The sequence below is a fragment of the Notamacropus eugenii genome, chromosome 1 (assembly GCF_028372415.1).
Source record: "Notamacropus eugenii isolate mMacEug1 chromosome 1, mMacEug1.pri_v2, whole genome shotgun sequence".
NCBI lineage: Eukaryota > Metazoa > Chordata > Mammalia > Diprotodontia > Macropodidae > Notamacropus > Notamacropus eugenii.
In genome coordinates this window covers 153,048,537-153,068,262 of record NC_092872.1, presented here as the reverse complement: position 1 = coordinate 153,068,262, position 19,726 = coordinate 153,048,537, and the positions used below count along the sequence as shown (strand labels likewise).

Below are 19,726 nucleotides of genomic sequence, written 5' to 3'. Positions count from 1 at the left end.
TGCGCACAAAAGCACTAAGAAATAATTTCTGCTCATTTGTCATGAATCTTCATTTGCCCTCTGTTTTTTAGGATCAAATTAAAGGTACCTTTCAAAATAGCTAAGGAAAAATCTCAATGTTTTAAGTTTTGAATGATAAACTGTGATTAAGTTAGTAGTATAATAACTATGCAAAGAGAACCATTGGGTTTTATAAACTATAATTTGAGACAAATGCATTTCTATACTTTAGAAATATCTCCCAAAACACTTGAGTAAAATAAGTTGGTCCTAAGACATCACTAAAATTAGATTCTTATTTTCAGCTATGGTTTCAGTGTGATAAACAAAGGAAATCTCCCCAGGGTTCAAGATTTAGTTCTGCAGTTCGGGTGTACACATTTTTTTTCAAGACTGTTACACAAAGTAGTACTATTGCCACAAAATAAAGAAGACATTAAAAAGCGTCAGCCCCTGCAGGTTTCTTGATTTGATTCAGTTTGAAAAAAAAAACTATAAACTTTATGAAGATTACAAAACAAAGTTGCTAGATGGGAGATGAGAGTAAAGATAAATGTAGGTAAAAACAAATTTTGTTCTGTTAAACAGGTAAAGCAAATCTGCTCAGCATAAGAAACAGTGATCACGGAGTTGGGAAATGATCAATACAGAGAAATGTTGGGGTTAAGTATAACTGAGTCACAGCAATTGTTAGGAGAAAGGATGTTTACATTCTACTTGGGTTATGGTGAGAGAAGATTGTGTGGAAGAAATGCCGAGGTTTGAAACTGAAGAAAGAGCAGAAGAAGAAGGAATTTTGGGGTAGATTTTAAAAAAAAAGCTTCCATGTGAAAACCAATGTGAAAAACACGCTCTGGGACCACTATCATAAAGCCCATTTATACTGACACACTGGCTCCCTAGGCAGGGTCTGAGGGGAATCTTGCCCTGAAAAGTTAGGGTTAATGTTCTAGTACTGTCATACATAAACCCCCACTAGTGTCCTTTCCCAAAACGATCATTCATTGATTCTAATCAGCCAGTCAGACAATTCCTTTTGAAAGGGGTATTTACTAAGTTTGTATGTAAGAAGATGTGGTACATCCCCTCCTTTTCAAACCAAGGAAACAGTCTCCCACAAGCACATACAGAGTCCAGGGGGAAATGGGATCAAACTTACATAAAGATGGTCACTCACAACTCCAAGAAGTCCTTTTGTTGGGAGTAATTTTCTTCCCTTCATGGAGCCCTCACAAGATTCCTTAGCTATGGTGTGGCTGTCTGCAGGGCTCCTTTGAGAATCTTGAAGATGCCTTTTCTCCTTGTGTCTAGCTTATCTTCAGATCTTGATGCAAACACAGCCATCAGCTATTTCCAGGGAGGCTGACAGGATTCTGATAGGAAGTTCAAGTCCTCTGGATCTTTCACAGTTGGCACACAGTCTTCTGGTTTATGGGGGAGGTTGGAAGAGACAAAAGTTCCTCTCCTCCAAGTGATTCCATCTCAAGGGCATGGCTAGAAGGGTAATCACCACTAAGCTAGCCAGGCATTTGAAACAAAAATACTTGTTCTTTTATCTAAAACCATTATGGTATGACTGAATCTTTTTATCCAATTCTAATAAACTTTCTATGTTTCATTTCATTTCAGCCAATGGATTTCACTCCTTCCAAATTGATTGATTAGCTGCATGCCCTTAGTTGAATATGTTTAATTGATAGATTCAATAGACGTGTTCTTACCTGATAAAGATATCGTGGTGTAACATCTGAGTTAAATTAAGTGGAGTAAAGGTGATTCATTACACAAAGAAAAAATTGAGTCATAGGAATCTTGAGTTGTGTAAGAAGGTTGAAGTATAAAATAATGACAGAGAGGAGAAAAGGACCAGTGAACAACTGCGGTTAAGGGACAGAGATGAATCTCTTCTTGAAGTGGAAGGAGCTAGAACTTGTGAGGTAAAGACAGTTGCTTGCCTTCCACAGAAAAATGATATAGTTCCACAGGTGTTATCAAGTGAGGAATCATCCAATAAAAGTTGGGGAAAAAGGGAAAAATAGTGGTTGTTGGTGATTCCTTGTTGAGGGATATTGAGGAAGCTATTTGTTGACTTGATAACAATAATAGAGAGGTCAGTTGTCTTCTTGTACCACGTATCCAAGACAAAACAGATAACTATCCAAGTACTGTCAAAATCAATGACTACTATTGACTCTTTGAGATCAATATGTGCAAAATATTAATCTAGAAATAAGAAGGAATTGAGAAAGCATTGCCAAAGATTATAATGTCTTGGGCAAGAAACTAAAGCTGTAAGGGGGGAAGTGGTTTTTTCATCACTGCTGCTAATTGAAACAAAGTGGTCAGAAGAGAAAGCAAAACAATTAGGAAAGTGAAGAATTAGTTAAGAAAATGGTGATTGAGAAGGGGACTTAGATTTCAATACTATTTCTGTTACTAAAATATAGGGACTATAGGTTCCTAACCAATGATAGATTGTTCCTAAGGAGAGCTGGTAATGTACTTTCCCAGAATCCTGCAAATTTGAGCAAAGGGACTTTACACTGAAAAGGAAAGGAGAAGGATAAACATTCCCTCCTTATATACATAAAATGAAATGCCAAACAATAAGTGTAACAGCTAATATTTGTATAAGGTTATAATGAAATATAATTAATATTAATAATAGCTAACATTTATATACTTACATAATATAATAATCTGATTAAATCCTCACAACAACCCTGAAGTAGATTCTGATCATTTTTAATTACAGAGGAGGATATTGAGTCAGATACTGATATAGGGACACACTAGTAAGTGTCTGAGGCTGAATTAAATTCAGATCTTCCTAACCAGTACATAGTCTGGGGTTATTCTATCTAGCTTCTTTTAATAATTGCAATGGAAGAATATCAGTACAGACATCTAGAAATCCAAAGGAGACAAAATCCAAGAGAGGACAGTAATAAAAGCTATGAGATGAGATGGTCATGAACAAGTGTAGGTACCGAACAAGGTGAACTAGAGAACCCTAGAAACCCCCACAGAGAAAAAAGGAACAGAGGAGAAACTCAGGATAAAGATCAGAAATGTATGAGACAGAAGTAGTGAAGGGTTTCAATTACTTGAACATCTGTTGGATCTCTTGATTTGATAAAATCATATCAGTTAATAATTTCTCAGCTTGCCTTAATTATAATTTCATCCTTCAAAAGGTCACCGAATCACCAAAGGGAATGTATATTCTTGATGTGAGTCTTGCCAATAAGAAGGGATTGGTTGCTATGTGAGAACCTTGCTGGGAAGTGATCACTGTATCTTAAAATTTATGATAGAGAAAGGAAAGCTGAGCATAAATGATATGCATACACACATACATATGTATATATAAATGTAATATATGCACATATATGTACACATGTATACATACATACATACATACATATCTCCTACTTTTGGGAAAAGCAGATTTAAAAGAGTTCAGGGCCAGGATATAAAGGAACTTATGGGCCAGAATTCTATAGGGTAAAGTTAGCTCAGGAGGGATGGAAAATTTTATAGAATTAAATCATGAAGTCAGATATATAATCAATTCTGATATTTAGGGAAAGGGAGAGTTGTCAAGAGAGACAAATGTGGATGAACAGGAAACTCATCAACTTAAACTTAAAAAATATGTGTTTAAAAGATGAAAGTAAGGATAGGTAAGGGAGGATAAATACACAATTATGGCACAGTCCTATAATACCAGGAATACTAAAGCTCAGGATGAGCCAAGGCTGGTGTCTAAAGCTAAGAACAACAAAATAAGTATTTTTTTTAAAAAAATCTGTATTGAAAAGAAGGGTAGGATCAGCAAAAGGATAAGATTATGATTTGAACTTATGGAATGATAGTAACAGAAGACAGATGGAACATATAGCTGATGTTTTTATTTTGCTTCTGTCTTCTCTGCCAAGGAGAATGATCATTTTACTAGAAAAGGGAAAATACAAATAGTTCATATGGAGTTGATAGACAAGCTACATAAAGAGGTAATAGGCGAATACCTTGATAAACTCAAGTAGCCAGACTGAGATGTAGCCAGGTCTACACACTATGGCACCAAATGATTTGGTTGATGTTACTACTAAGCCACTGTTGGCGCATGTTGAAGAATCATAGAGACTAGGACTGATACCACAGAAGCAGAGAAAGTAAATGCCCTGATCTTAAAAAAAAGGGAAGAGAACAGTGTGCAAACCATAGTCTAGTGAGCTTGACTTCAATTTCTAGCAGAATTCTAGAGCACATTATTAAAGAGATGGTTAATGAAAAGCAAATGAGGATGAGAGTGAACCAGCCTGGCCCTAACAAGAACAGGTAATGCCAGACAAACCATTCCATTTTCTGACAGGATTCCGAGAGAGATAGATTAGGGTAATGCTGGAGATATAATTTTATCTAGATTTTAGATAAGCATTTCACCAAATTATTCATTATATCCTTTGGTAAAAGGGATGGGAGGATATTTAGGCCAGATGATAGGTGGGTTCAGAACTAGTAGAAAGGTCTTATGCAAAGAATAATCATTTATAGTTCAATGACACCATGGAATCATGTCTCCAGGGATCTGCGCTTAGTTCCATGGTGTTTAACATGTTCATTGATGACTTGGATAAAGGTATAGGCTATATCTAGATCAAATGTGCAGAAAGCACAAAGCTGGGAGGGATAACTGGCATATTGTATGACAGAATCAGAATCCAAAAAGATCTTGACAACTTAGAACACTGGGCCGAATCAAATATAATGAAGTTTAATAGGGATTAATGAGATTTCTTATACTTGCTTTAAAAAAATCAATATTGCAACTACAATACATTCCCAGATAGTTCACCTAATAAGATTTTTGGGGACCGAAAACTCAATGTGAGTAAACAACATAATATGGCAGCCAAAAAAGCTAATTCAATGTAGGCTGCATGAAGAGGGCCATCATGTGTTAGACAATGGAACTGATAATAGATGAAACCACGTCTAAAGAAATAAATTGAGTTTGGGCTCCCCATTTTAGGAAGTGCACTGATAAACTAAAAAGCATACAGGATGATCATGCCTTCGGAGGATCAGTTTAGTTGAGAGAAGACTGAAGGAAGATATGAGATAGGTGGTAGTTATCTTCAAGTCACTGACAGGCTGGCATGTGTGGAAGAGATATTAAGCTAGTTCTTCTTGGACCCAAAAGGCAAAACTAGAATTTTGGAATGGATATTACATATAGGCAAGTTTAGGTTTGAGGTAAAGAATAATTGCTCAATAACTGGAGCTACTCCAAAGTGAAAAGGACTACCTAAAAAAAGTAGGGAGTTGTCTTTCCCTGGCAATTTTCAAAGACTAGATGGCCATTTGTCAGGATTCTTATTTTGGCATGCATTAGCTGGATTTTGAAGTCCCTTCCATCAATCAATTAATAAACATTTATTAAATGCCTACTATGTGTCAGGCACCACGTTAAATAGTTGGGATACAAAAAAAAGAGAGTCCCTATCCTCAAGGAGCTGATAGGGAAGTCTGATAAGGAAGACAACATGCAAATATATCCAAAGCAAGTGAAATGCTCTGAAATCTTCTGAAACAATCATCCGTTTTTATAAGCTTCCTCAAAAATAACACTTTATCTTTAGGCTGAGTTCTGCCAATAGCAAATATTTAAAAAAACAGTCAAGTTTGGGCTGAATGGCTACCTTGGGCAATTTCTTTCTTTCCCCGTAAACTGATGTCAAGCAGCATTTATTTCACCTCTACTTCATCATTTGAGCTTGTCTTGTTAATTAGATGAGAATAACATCATTATCCATGGTCACAGGATGACTCTCAGTGATGGGATTTGAACAGACCCCTTGGCTAGGTCTTTTTGCCTTACTTAGAGTTCAACACTCTATTCATTATACCAGATCGCCTTTTCATTGAGGCTAATGTATTATTTTTCACATATTGCCTCCCCTCCCCCAATTTCCTAGTCAAAATAGGACTTCATTTGATTTAAAAATGAAAGGATCCATAGTGATTATCTAGTCTTAACTTTTTTTTTTTTTAACAAATGAAGAAACTGACACCCAAAGAGGACAAGTGACTTGCTTAAAGTCACGCAGGTAGTAATTAGCAGTATGGGGACTTGAACACAATTTTTCTAATGCCAAATTCAGTGTTTTTTCCACTCTACTCCAAAACATTTTGTTCCCATGTCTTCCAAATTGTTCAGGACAGTAACCATTTTTTTTTGGTCAAGTTAAAAACACATCACAGAATATGGTCTGATAAAGGAAATTCCACTTTCCAAACCTCATTAAAAACCCATTTTCTTTTCTCAAAATTGGAAATAGGCTGGAGACACTAGGGTATACAGTTGCTATATATAAGGCATTTTAACCTGGTATGCTTTATGCTTCTGCCTTTACAATCAATCTCTAAATCCTCAGTTCTACAGTTACATGGACAAGAAAGAAAGAATACTAATATGTGAAGGGTACTGATATCCACAATCTCACTTTGATAGCTTTCAACAAAACACATTTTTCATAGGTTCCAATATGGATGGATTAGGAAAGACTTTTCTATTTCTACACTCCACAATCTCTAAGTAAGAAAATAACAGACCTACTTTATGCTTTAGCCAGGCTGCATTACCATTCTGGGCCTCACTTTCTTCACCTGTAAAATGAAAGAGATGAACCCTTTGCTTTCTAAGGCTCTTTCTAGCTCTAAATTCAACTGATCTCTTCCCCAAAGCTTTATGTAACTACTTAAAGAAGCCTATTTGTTGAATAGGTATATATCATTCAAAGTGAGAATCTGATAAGACCTTAGCCTAAAATGCCAGGTTCTCCCATTGTATCCTGGGCCATATGCAGTCATCCTGATGAATATCAGGCCACTGGACCCAGATGGCTCAGGAGGAGAAGTGAGGCTGGTGACCTTGCACAGCCCTCCCTCACTCAACTCAAAGTCAACTGCAAGTCATGTTATCATCTTGATTTCATGGACCTCTTCAAGAATGAAGGACAAACCCAACAACCATTTCAGGCCTTTGCTTACATTATTCTCTGTGCCTAGAATGCTCATGTTCTTTACCTTTTTATACCGAAATCTTACATATTCTTCAAGGTCCAGGTTAAAAGTCAATCCTTCTATGAAGCCCTCTGTGATTCCCCCCAGCCATAACTGATTTCTTCCTTCTCTGTGAATTCTCACAGCACTTCCAATGTATGTATCTTATTCTATTTTATATCATAGTTATTTTCCACTCCCTTTTTAACCTTCTCACTAAACCATAACAGTCTTGAAGGCAGGGAGCTTTCTTATTTTCCTTTGTCCCTTAGAACTCAGAGAAGTGTATTGGATAAAGTAGATTCTGAATACATTTTTGCTGAATTTGAACAAAATCATCTGACCAGAGTTTTCTCTTCTCCTTCTCGTTTTCCACTTTTAGGGTGGGAAACAAGCATCAAAGAAATGCTTGAAAATAGGCAGCATAACATAGGAAGTGAAAGCAAAAGCCTGGTCTCTCTCTCTCTCTCTCTCTCTCTCTCTCTCTCTCTCTCTCTCTCTCTCTCTCTCTCTCTCTCTCTCTCTCTCTCTCTCTATATATATATATATATATATATATATATATATATATATATATATATATATATATATATATATATATATATGCCCAATAGATAATCAGCCTCTGGATTACAATCCCTTTGGTCATATAAAGACATAGAAAAGTGTTAAGAACAGGACTGAAGAGTCCCATGACCTATTTTCATTTGGGTGAAAATTCAACAAATATTTATTAAAAAGGGTAGGACAGAGAAAATTATCAGTAAAGGCACATTTTTTTCCCTACACAGTGAACTTCATTCTCACTAAAGCTGTAATTCATTCATTTGGTGTTTGAAGACACTGAAAATCTTTAAAAATGGAAATTCTATCCTATACAACAACTATCTGCTCATCCTCCCATGTCCATACTACAAAATCGATCAGTGCTTTGGGTGTGTGTGTGTGTGTGTGTGTGTCTGTCTGTCTGTCTGTCTGTGTGTGTGTCTGTGTGTGTGTCTGTGTGTCTGTATGTGTCTCTGTGTGTCTCTGTGTGTTTGTGTGTGTGTCTGTGTGTTTGTCTGTGTGTTTGTGTGTGTGTCTGTGTGTGTGTGGTTGGCTTTTTTTCCAAATCTGGTTCTGCGATTTCATTGGTCCAAGGAACTTTCAGTGAAGAAACTCCCTTAACCAATGTGAATGAGTACCTGCTTTATAACTCACCATTTCATGGAGCTGCCTGGAGCACTTGGAAGCAGACGATCACATAGCCAGAATGTGTTAAAGATGGAAACCTGAATCTTGGTCTTCATGTGTTTGAGGCCAGTTCCCTGTCTGTTATGCCATGCTGCCTTTTTGGAGATAACCACCAAAAAATTACCTTGTATTTGTACATATTTAAATGTATACATATGTCTGGTATACACATTTAAGGTCAGAGATTGTTTCATTTTTAAAATTTGTATATTCAGGGCCTGACACAATGCCTGGTACATAGTAGGTACCTAATACTTGCTTGCTGATTGCCTGAATGGAACAGAAATTCAGGCTGATCATAAATTCATAAAGAGGTATTATACTCTCCTCCAAAATAAATTAATAAATTTATTTTTTGAAACATGAACTCCTGGAGAAAAAGGTGGTAATTGGGAAAGAGAGGGGTAATACTAATTCAAAATATGATTGTAATAAAATTTTAAAAAATCATTGTGTTCATTAGAAGCAGCATGGCTTAAAGTTTAAAGTCAGAAAGACACGGGCTCCAGACCCATCTCTGTTTCTTATGACCATGACCATGAGCACGCCTATGGGCAAGTCACAGAATCTCTCTGAGTTTAAGTTTCCTGGTCTATAATATATATATAGTAATACCTATAATAGTAACGGCTATGCGCGACTCAGATAAGACAATGTGTGCCTACTAAAACAAAAGGTAAACATTAAATAAAGCACCACACAAATGTCAGCTGTTGCTATGAGGGTTATCTGAAAACTGTTAAAAACAAACAAACTTCGGACTGTTCCTTCTAAGTTGTGTTGAGGATGTTTCTTTTTATCTTGGCTTTTTAAAACAGTGGGGTCATGTATTATAATCACCTCTTTTAAGTTTAGTGGCCAATATTAAAAACTATAGAGATAGCAAATGCACTAAATGTGACTTTCTCACCAGCAGTGAGTCTAACAGGACAGATGGAGCCACTGAATTTAGACCACAGAACTTAATAACACAGGTCAGATGAAGTACAGAGTAGATCAAAACAGATGTCCAAAAAGCTAACAATAAAATGGGGAGAGACATGCTTTGAAGAGGAAAAAAGGCACAAAAGAATCAGTGAAATGAAATCAGAAAATAATGAAGCAAATTTTTTTAATGGAAAAGGAGATAACCTTGTCATCTATCAAGATCACCTCCAAACGGATATGTGGCACAGTCATAGTGACATCAAAAACAAATTAGAGGAGCGAGGAAGAATTTACTTGTCAGACTGAGGGAAAGGGAAAGAGCTCATGTCTACACATGGAATAGAAAGGATCACAAAATATAAAATTTTGATTATATAAAATTAAAAAGATTTTGAAGAAACAATCAACAGCAAAAATTCCCCATTTCACTGTTTCCCAGTGAAATAGGGAAAAAATGCACCAAGTTTCTCAAACACAGTTCTGATTTTCAATCTTTAAAAGGATCTGGTTCAGATTTCTAAAAAATAAAGAGCCCTCCTACTCTTAAATACTCAAAGGATAAGGAAAGGCAGTTTTCAAGGGGAGAAGTAATTCAGGTTATCAATGATCATATGAAAAATTGCTTTAAATCACAAATAGAGACATGCAAATTAAAACAACCTAAATTCTAGCTCACACTGATTAATAAAGATGACAAAATAGAAAAATGACAAATGTTGGAGGGGATGCAGGAGAATAGGCATACTTGTGCATCTTTGGTAGATCTGTTCTGGAAAGCAATTTGGAATAATCCCCCCAAATTTCTTGACCCAGTGATACCACTAGGTCTATACCCCAAAAGATAACAAAGAAAGAGGGAAAGGATCCACACATATAAAAATGTTTACAACAGTTCTTTTCATAGTAGAAAAAAACTGAAACTCAAGGGGTGCCAATCTTTTGAGGAATGGCTGAACAAATTATGGTATATATAAGAGAATATTATTGTGCCATAAAAAGGGCCAAAATGGACAGTTTTAGAAACTGGAAAGACCTCTATTAAAGGTTACAGAGTGATATGAGCAGACCCAGGAGAATAATTTATACAATAACAATAAATTCTAAAGAGAAAATAACTTTAAAGGACTTCAGAATTCTAATCAATGCAATAGCCAATCATGATTCCAGAGGCCCAAAGATCGATCAATCATGCTATCTATTTCCTCCAAAGAGGTGATAGACTTGAAATGCAGAATGAGATACATTTTTTGAACATGGCCAAAACAGGAATTTGTTTCTTTTGCTTAAGCATGTTCAATGTTGGGGGGGTGGGGGTGGAGGAAGAAATAGGAGGAAGAGAAAATCAATGCTTGTTAATCAGAAAAAAAAAGACAGAAGGAAGAAAAATAGGGGGTAGATGAGATAGATGGTCTCTATCTAAATCAATAAAGTTCAACAATCATTTGTTAAGTCTCTACTATACAGAAAGCACTGGACTTAGAATTGATGATATAAAAATGAAAAATGATACCATTCCTGCCCTCAAGGAACTTAAAGTCTAAAAGATGGGGATATAGCATGTACATAAATAAGAATAATAAGCACAAAAGAGAGACCTATGATATTTTAGGAAAATCTGTAGAGGAAGATATTACTTTATGCTTGGGAAAGAAAAGTTTTCCAGAGCAGGTGGCATCTGAACTGCACGCTGGAGAAAGAGGAGGACTTCAATAGGCTTTAAAAGTGAATTTATTCCAGGCATGAGGGTGGGGATAGTCTGCGAAAATGCATGAAAGTTGAATTCCTGAAGGAGCCAAAAATTATATAAGAAATTTTCTCTTCTAATACAACACAGACCTATAACAAGGATCGTGAGGATGGTGCTTTAAAGAGGATCCAATATATTTATCATCCTCTTGGCTTTCATCCAAAACCTTGCCCAAGCCTTGAATTTTCGCTTACTCTTAACTTTATTCTGCTTTAATCTTTGTAATTTATTTTAAAGATCACTGAACCCCAGAGCTCGAAAGAATTTCTGAAGCCATTTAAGTCCCACCCAGGACTGAAATATGAAATCTCCTCTATAGCAACTTTGACAAAAGGAGAGTTGACCACATTGTATTCATTCCTTGCTCTCTAAGTCTTATAAGATCTTGGCTAAAAATAATGAAGTTGTGACCTGAGTTTACCCACTTCGATCCCTAGCTTCCGCTCTCAGGTTTGTATGGATGAGAAAACTGAAGATGGAAGTCAAATGGAGCCAGCTGGTGGTGTCAAGTTTACTGTGCTAAGTTCCTAAGAAAACCAAGATTTGTGGGAACTTCTTAAAGTGGTTTACTTGGCTCTGATACCAGAAAAACAGATAAGCAGACACACAAAAGAAAAAGAAAAGTTAATCCAATCTGCCATCTATCATCCAGCCAAACAGTTTTAAAGCCAGGTGGCTATTAGTTGATTTTTTTTTTATTTGTTTGTTTTGCTTTGGGGAAAAAAAGGTGTTTACAAAAAGAAAAGATGAGGAGCAGAAAAATTTATTGGCCATGTTAAGAATCTGGTTCTCAGACTCATTTTTTTTTCCCCAGTTGAAACAAAGTTCAGGTTCGCCTTTTCTGCTACACCCAGAATTTCTTCATTTTTAAGTTCTTGGATTCTCTAGAGGTCAGGTAGAGTTAAAACTTTTCCACAATGAAATTCAGCAAGTCTCTATACTGGAATATGTAGGTTTGGATTTTCCCAAAAGGCAACAGGGCACTTTCTAAGTGGCGGTAGAACAACCTGCTTTTTTAGAGTGGAGACAAGGAAGGAGTGGGGCTACTTCTGTGCCTTGTGTCTTTGACTGGTGGCCTCTCATCATGGGGCCTTGATATTTTGGGGGAAGTTATGGTTTCTGTCCCACAGCCATGTCCTAAGACACCCAGAGGAAAACTACTAACTACCCTCCGAGGACATGTGAGAGACAGTGACAAGAATTGGCTGGTCAAGAAAACTAGGGGGCAGAACCGTGGATCTGTGTGGGTGCATAGAGTCATGGGTCAATAGAGCCAGGGATAAATCAATATCCAGAGAGGTAAGAGAGAAAGATGCTTGCCCCTTAAGTGGAAGAGAAAGTTTGATGGTGGTGAGGGTAGTAGCAGCTGACCTTTATGTAGATTTTAAGGTTTTCATAGTGCTTTACATACCTTAGTGCACTTTGGGAGGTAGGTACAACAGGTTATTATTATTCCACAGATGAGGAAACTGAGGCTCTAGGAGGTTAAATGACATGCCCAGAGTTATCCAGGTAGCAATTGCCTGAGGCGAGATTTGAAAGCTGATGTCTCTGATTCCAAGTCAGTGGAGCTAGAACTAGGAATTTTGGAGCCTATGGAAAATTCAAGGGAGAAACAGAAGCCACTGGGCACTATACCCTGAGTATAATCACAATACACAGGGGGAGACCTGTCCTTTAGAGGGTTTGGCCTGTACCCCTGCAGCATGGCAGATGGTTCTTGACCTCCCAAATGCCAAGAGGAAGCTAGGATAGGGGAGGCAATAGGCGAGGGATGTGGCATGGGTGTGGGGAGAATAGGGTTCTGAGCAGTGTCAGAGCTCTAGTACCCTGAGTATAGTGGTTGGGACCAGGTAAGGGAATGGGGATCACTGCATCATTCACACAGGGATGTCTCAGGCTTGACAGTCGCTACAAAGAGAAAGTCACTACCATCCTGATGCCATTGACCATATGTTAGCAATCTGATGTTTAAGAGCCCTAGTTGCCTTACTTTAGATATTATTCTGGTAGTTCTGCCCAATATGGAGTAGGTAGTAATTTATAATTGGTGAATAGGAGGCACCGGGCATTGTTTTCAAAAGGTAAGTGAAGTCAGGGATCAGGTCAAAGTGAATTTAGGAGGGAGAATAGAAGAAAGACAGGGCTGCACAAGTCTATAAATCAACAAGTATTTCTGAATCACTTATTAGGTGCCAGGCCCTGTGCTAAGTGCTAGGGGTACACAGAAAGACAGAACAATGCAGTTGAAAGAACAATCCTGATTCTGATGTCTACTACCCATGTGACCTTGAGCAAGTCCCTTACTTTCCCTGGGACTCAATTTTTTCATTTGTAAAATGAGGGGGTTGGATCAGATGACCTCTAAGTCCTCTTCTAGCCTCAGGTCTAGGATCCTCTATGTCAAGGATGGGCAAAATACAGTCCTAAGGGCCAAGCCTGGCCTGCCTTCAGGGAGCTGCGAATGGCTTTTACATTTCTAAATCCAGTAAAACTTTATTTTGAAATGTTTAAATCATTTTTAGCTTAGTTTGGAAAGTTGCTGATAGAACAGTTGCTAGGATATCTCTTTGCATTAGATCAAAACTCTTTCTACCAGGGTTTCTTAGCCTTCTTAAAAATCACAGAACCCTTTAACAATCTGTGAAGCCAATGGACCCCTTCTCAGAATAAAAATTTTAAACACACAAAATAAAATGCATAAGGTTACAAAGAAAATCAATTATACCGAAAAAGTCATCTATCTAATATGCATATAAAACAAATTCATGGACCCCAGGATAAGAACTCTGGCTTTCAGGAATCTTCTAAGCAGGGTCAAGATGTAGAGGGAAAAAAGTGTGACCAGGATAGGGCACATAAGATACATTTTGAAGTCAACAAGTATTTATTTGAGGTGCTTATTGTGCTAAGTAACTGTGGTGGACACAACATAGCTTTAATCAGAGTTAATCAAAGTTAATTTTTAAACACTCTATTGTCTAGCAGTTTAACTATAACCAAGGTTTCCAGTGAACTGATTCCCACCAGCCCCCTCTCAAGTAAGTCATCAAAGGCACTATCTGCTGTTGCTATCTCAGGCAGCTTGTATTTCCACTTAATTTGGTTTTGATCTTCAAATGACAAAAATTAAATGAAAAAGGCCATCCCATTATGTAATAGCCTAAAACTAGAGTTTAGGAAAACTTACTGAAGATCAGTGAAGCAATTTAGTCCAAAACACTGGCAACAGGAGGAAAGGATGAAGCAGTCATAACTAACCAAATATCAGAAACCAACCTAAATGATGTCTACAACAATATTGTTTAAAGATCACCCATTTTCTGTGCCAGCTTTGAAAGAAGCAAAATTCCCAGACCTACGGCCACCAAGGATGCTAGTGGAAAGGGAAAGAAATGAGGCAGAAGTATGGATATTTTTAGAAATTCTGACACGTAAGGAAAGGGCCCAAGATGACTTTACTCTGTGAAGCAACATGGAATTGGGACTTGGAGTCAAGAAGAACTATATCCTGGGTACTTCCTAGCTATATGACCTTGGGCAGCAAGTCATGCAACCTCTCTATCCTTCAGTTTCTTTATCTGTAAAATGAGGGGGTTAGACTTGATGCATTCTAAGGTTCCTTTCCAGTTTTACATCATCAATGATCCTACAAAGCAAGGAGATGCTGAGGTCTAGATGAGCTTCCTGGAGTATATAATCTGTAAAACAAATAAACCTCAGTAGCCATTTTTGTTTTCCCTTATAGGGTCTGGTACTAGTGTAAAAGTGGATGGGGAGCTTAAAGGGAGCATGTTGGTTGGGCCAGGCTTGTTCTTAATATTTGGACATGGCGATGAATCAATGAAAAGGGTAAGGCAGGAGGTAAGAAAGATGAGACATACAATATCAGCATCTGTCCTATCAGCAGAATGTAAGCATCTTAAAGGCAAGGACTTTGGGTTTTGACTTTTTTCAAGTCTTTGCATCCCCAGTGCCTAGCACTGTATCCACCAGATTTAGTAGGTGTTCAATGAATGAATGATTAAAAAGAATTTTTAAGCATCTGTTATCTAACCAGACACTGTGCTAGTTGTCAGGGGCAAAAGGATTATAGTCCTTGACCTCAAGAAGCTTGTCTTCTACATGAAGAATATAGACAGATAGAGCAGTGGGGCCCAGGGAAATGAAATCAGTCGTCACACCCTTTCTAACAGCCACTTTAACGTTGCTCTGATTATTGTTTTCAGAACAAGGATCAAGAGTTAGGGAAGAGAGGGGAGCTACAAGAGGGATGACAGAGTGTATACTCATCTTGGTTCCTTGATAGATGGCTGGCAGCCAGGTGTAGTAGGTTAGGTAAGTTTTCAGTTGCATACTGACCAATCTGGATAGCTCAGTAACCACACCCACTCCCCATCCCCCTGGACTATAAAGCTGAATGGATTAATTCTCCATACCTTACTGGGGTAAGGGGAGACAGGAAAGGAAGTGATTCTCTGAATTAGAGTGAAAAAGAAAAATGAAAGATAAAGCCTGACTCCTTTTACATTCATATAATGATTGGTATGCATGTTACTATATGGTTTTTAAAAATACTTTTCCTTTCTCGCACAATACTCTGTCCTACATTTAGCAACAGCAAAAACTCTTATGAATGCTTATAAGGGCTGCCCACTTGCTTTAGGGATGGGGTAGGGAAATAAATTGTGAAACTACATTCAGTTTTTGCATTGAACTCAGGAAGAGAGAAAATTCAGGCAGAAGGAAGAGATTGAAGGTAGGGGAGATGGCAAATGGGTGAAAGGAAACTGTGAATCCCTTAGGAAACTAGAAAATCTGGCCTGAGAACAAGAAAGTAAAATAGTAGGAAGCTCCACACCTATAGAAACCAAATGTTCAGGATTATCTGAGACTATCCTGATTTGAAGAAATGAAAGCAAATTTTAATAAGACTTTCTGAAAGAGCTATTCCTTTGTCAGATTATATAACACAATTTTTGGTTTGCAAAAATATGGTGACTGTGGGTCTACTGGGGATGGGGTAATATCAGATAAAAGAAGGAAGTTTTAATCAGTAAGGTAAAAAAGTAATTCTTATTTTTTAAGAAAATAACAGAGAACTTTTAAAAAATATATATTGCCTATGACAGTTTATTTGCTACTGTATGGATTGAAATATGTAAAAACAAAACCCCCTGGAGCCATGAAAGAAAATGCATTATGTTTGCTACATGAAGAGGATTGGAAAGTGAGTTGCATATGTTTTTCCATTTAAATGACAGTGCCTAAAATTGAAGTTCCCACCAAGAGAATAAAGAACGAGATGGATATTTCTTTCCTGAAATGTGGTAGGTGAGCTTGGATTTGGAGCTAAGTAGAGAGGTGCTCAGTTTGCATGTATGAGCCAAACAACTAGGAGGATTTTTCAAATCCTACAGAAAGAAAAAACAGCCATCACTAGACTCTAATTTCTCTAAGGGTAAGGACTGTTTCCTTTTTTGTCTTTGTGGCCCAGGACTTAACAAGGTGTCTTGCATACAACAGGTGTTTAATAAATACTCAATGAATCTAAATGAATCATCCTTACTTACTATGTGCAAAGTGTGTATAATCCCTGCCCTTAAGAAGTTTTTAACCTACTTAAGAAGATAGGACTTACATACACGAAAAAAACAGACAAAATAATAGTGCTAAAAGAATGGTGCAGATCATTGCTCCAAGAATTTGAAGGGGGTAATGATTGCCAAAGTCATAAGTGGGATAGAAAAAAAAGGCTTTGCCTCAGGATATCAACGCGTAGGGGTGGGGGAAGTACATGCGCTCTCTTCAGAAGGATATTATTCTTGGAGCCAAGAACACCCAAGTTCAAACCCAGTACATTTTCTAGCTGTGTGACCCTGGGCAAGTTATGTAACTTTTCTGTGTTTTAACTTCCTCATCTGTAAAATGGGGATAATAGCACTTACCTCCCAGGATTGTTGGTAGGATAACATGAATAATATTTGCAAAATGCTTTGTAAACCTTAAAGTGCTATGTAATGCAAGTTATAATTATGTCAGCAGGCATTTATGAATGTGCCAAGCTGTGCTAAGCATTGAGGATGTAAAGTAAAAATAGTCCTTTCTCAAGGAACTCACAATCTAGTGAGGTGACATGTAAACAACTAGGTCCAAACAACATAAATTGGAGATAATCTTGGAAGGAAGGCATTAGTATGGGGTGGGGGGAGCATCTTGGGAAAGGATTGACAAATTATTTAGAATTTTAGTGGAGACTTTAAGGGAGCCAGAAGGTGAAGGAAGGAGAGAATTCTAGGCATGGGGGACAGCTAGTGAAAATGTAGGGAGCTGAGAGAGGGAGGGTCTTGTGGGAGGACATGAAAGGAGGCCAGAGTACTGGATCACACAATAAACGGCGTTTGTAAAAACACTGGAAAGGTAGGAAGGGAATAGGTCATTAAGACTCTGCAAAGCCAAAGAGGGCATTTATGTTTGATTTTGGATGTAATACAGAAGAGAGTCACAGGAGTTTATTAAATGTGGGGGTGGAGAGGAGATGACATGGTCAGATTTGCTTGTGGTTTTTAGGAGGGTCTTTGAAAGGAGGACATATTGGAGGTGGCAGAGAGAATGAAACTGGGAAGAATAATCAGAAGGCTATTGCAATAGTCCAGGGGTGAGGTGATGAGGGCCTGCACCAGTGTAGTGGCAAATGTGAGGGAAGAAGGGGAAATAATAAGATATTGCAAAGGAAAGCAGACAAGACTTGGCAACAACTTGGATGTGGGAAGGTGATAAGGATGACACCTAGGCTTTGAATCTGGAAGACTGAAAATAATAGGAAGATGAAGATAACAGGAAAGTTAGGAAGAAGGAAGGGTTTGGGTAGAAGGATAATGAATTCAGGTTTGGATCTGTTGGATTTAACATAACTTTGGTTACTCAGAATGAGATGACCAATAGGCAGCTGGAAAAGTGAGACTGGAGGGCAGGAGAAATGTTAGGGATGAATAAATATATCTAAGAGTCATCTACATAGAGATGACAATTGAATCTAGGGGAGCTGATGAGATAGATCCTCAAACAAAATAATAGAGAGGACACAGAGGTTTTGGGGACATTTATGGCTAGTAGTTGGGATGTGGATGAAGATCCAGCCAAAGAGATTGAGGAGGACCGAAAAGTTAAGCGATTTGCCCAAGATGACACAGATATTATGTGCCAGAAGTGAGACTGGAACCCAGGTCTTCCTAGTTTTGCAGCTGACTGCCCTGCTTAGCTGTAAATATGGTTGTATATTCAGTAAATCTCTGAGTTGTGTCCTTTTGGAAGGAGACAATTCAGCAAAACTCAGTTCTTTCCTTGGCATAAGAATTGAAGAGGGAAATGTATCATAACAGAACCATAGATCTAGAACTAGAAGGGATGTCAAAGTTCATCTGGTCCAACTCCTTCATTTTAGAGATGAAGAAGCAGAGGCTTAGAGAAGTTAAGGGACTTAACTCACCCTGGTAGTCATCAGAGGTAGGATTTGAACCCAGACTTCTGCTGCGAACTAGAGTTTGTGATTTTTCCATTGGAGGGCAGCAAGATGAATCAGTGGACAGAGTTCAGGGTTCAGAGTTAGGAAGACCTGAATTCAAATCCAATCCCACTTACTAGCTGTGTGACGACAGATAAGTCATATAACCTGTTTACCTCAGTTTCCTCACTTGCAAAAATGTGAATAATAACAATTCCCTTCCCTTCCAAGGTTGTTGCAAGGATCAAATGGGATAATATTTAGAAATCACTTGATATAGTACCTGGCAGATAATAAGTGCTACATAAATGTTAACTATTTTGTATGAATGCTGATTGATTCACTACTGTGAACTGAAAAAACAAAAGCAACCCAATTATGTAGAAATCTATTCATTTAAAAGTAATTTGGCATAAGACTGAGATCGAATCACAATATCATCCAACTCATTTTGTTACTTAATATCTTACCCACTATTAACTGAGCTTTTAAGATAATTAAAACTTTTGTGTTGAAAGAATAACATGTCATGAAGTTATGCAGAAAGCTTTTTACCCAGAGCAAAGGATCTGTTAGTTATAAGGGATAGAGCTTAGACCTGTGATTGCATGGATAGAGGAATTTTTAGCTGAGGAACCATCCTCCTCCAATAGAGCATCCCCTTCATAACTTAAAGTTTTAAGGAGTTCCTGGGAGCATTATGAGATTGAGTGATTTTCCCAGAGTCACATGATCAGTGTAAGTCAGAGGGAGGATGTGAACCCTGGTTTTCCTGGCTCCTGCCTCTATCTTCAGTGCCATGTTGCCTCTCATGGGTTTAGTTCACAGTTTTGAGAATCATTGAAAGAAGCATAGTAGAGAATTAAATTTTTACTGCTCTCTGGGTATATTCATTAGTATGCTTTCACTGACAGATAAAGGAAATGGAGATTTGGCAATTATGCAGTTAATCTGATGGGTATAGAGAACCTGAGTAAAGTTGTGGGATAAGGGAGATGTTACCATGAACAACTGCTTACCAGATTACTAGGGGCACAGCAAAAGGCCATCGTGAGGGCCAAAGTACTCATAATCCAAGTCGGCATTGGAAAAAATTAACAACATGGTGGTCAAATCTACACCTCAGTTTAATTACATAAGCAATCAGAGTCGTCACATCTATAATCCTAACACTTTAGAGTTGAAAGGAACCTTGGAGGTCATCTACTTAAATCTACTTTCCTCTAAAGAAATTCCTTCTGGCA

General features: G+C 37.7%; 1 protein-coding gene across 3 annotated transcripts in view; it reads right to left on the bottom strand.

Moving 5' to 3' along the window:
* Positions 1-19,726, bottom strand: part of PCSK6 (proprotein convertase subtilisin/kexin type 6) — a 249,589-nt gene that overhangs the window by 49,403 nt on the left and 180,460 nt on the right. The gene's annotated exons all lie outside the window — the stretch shown is intronic.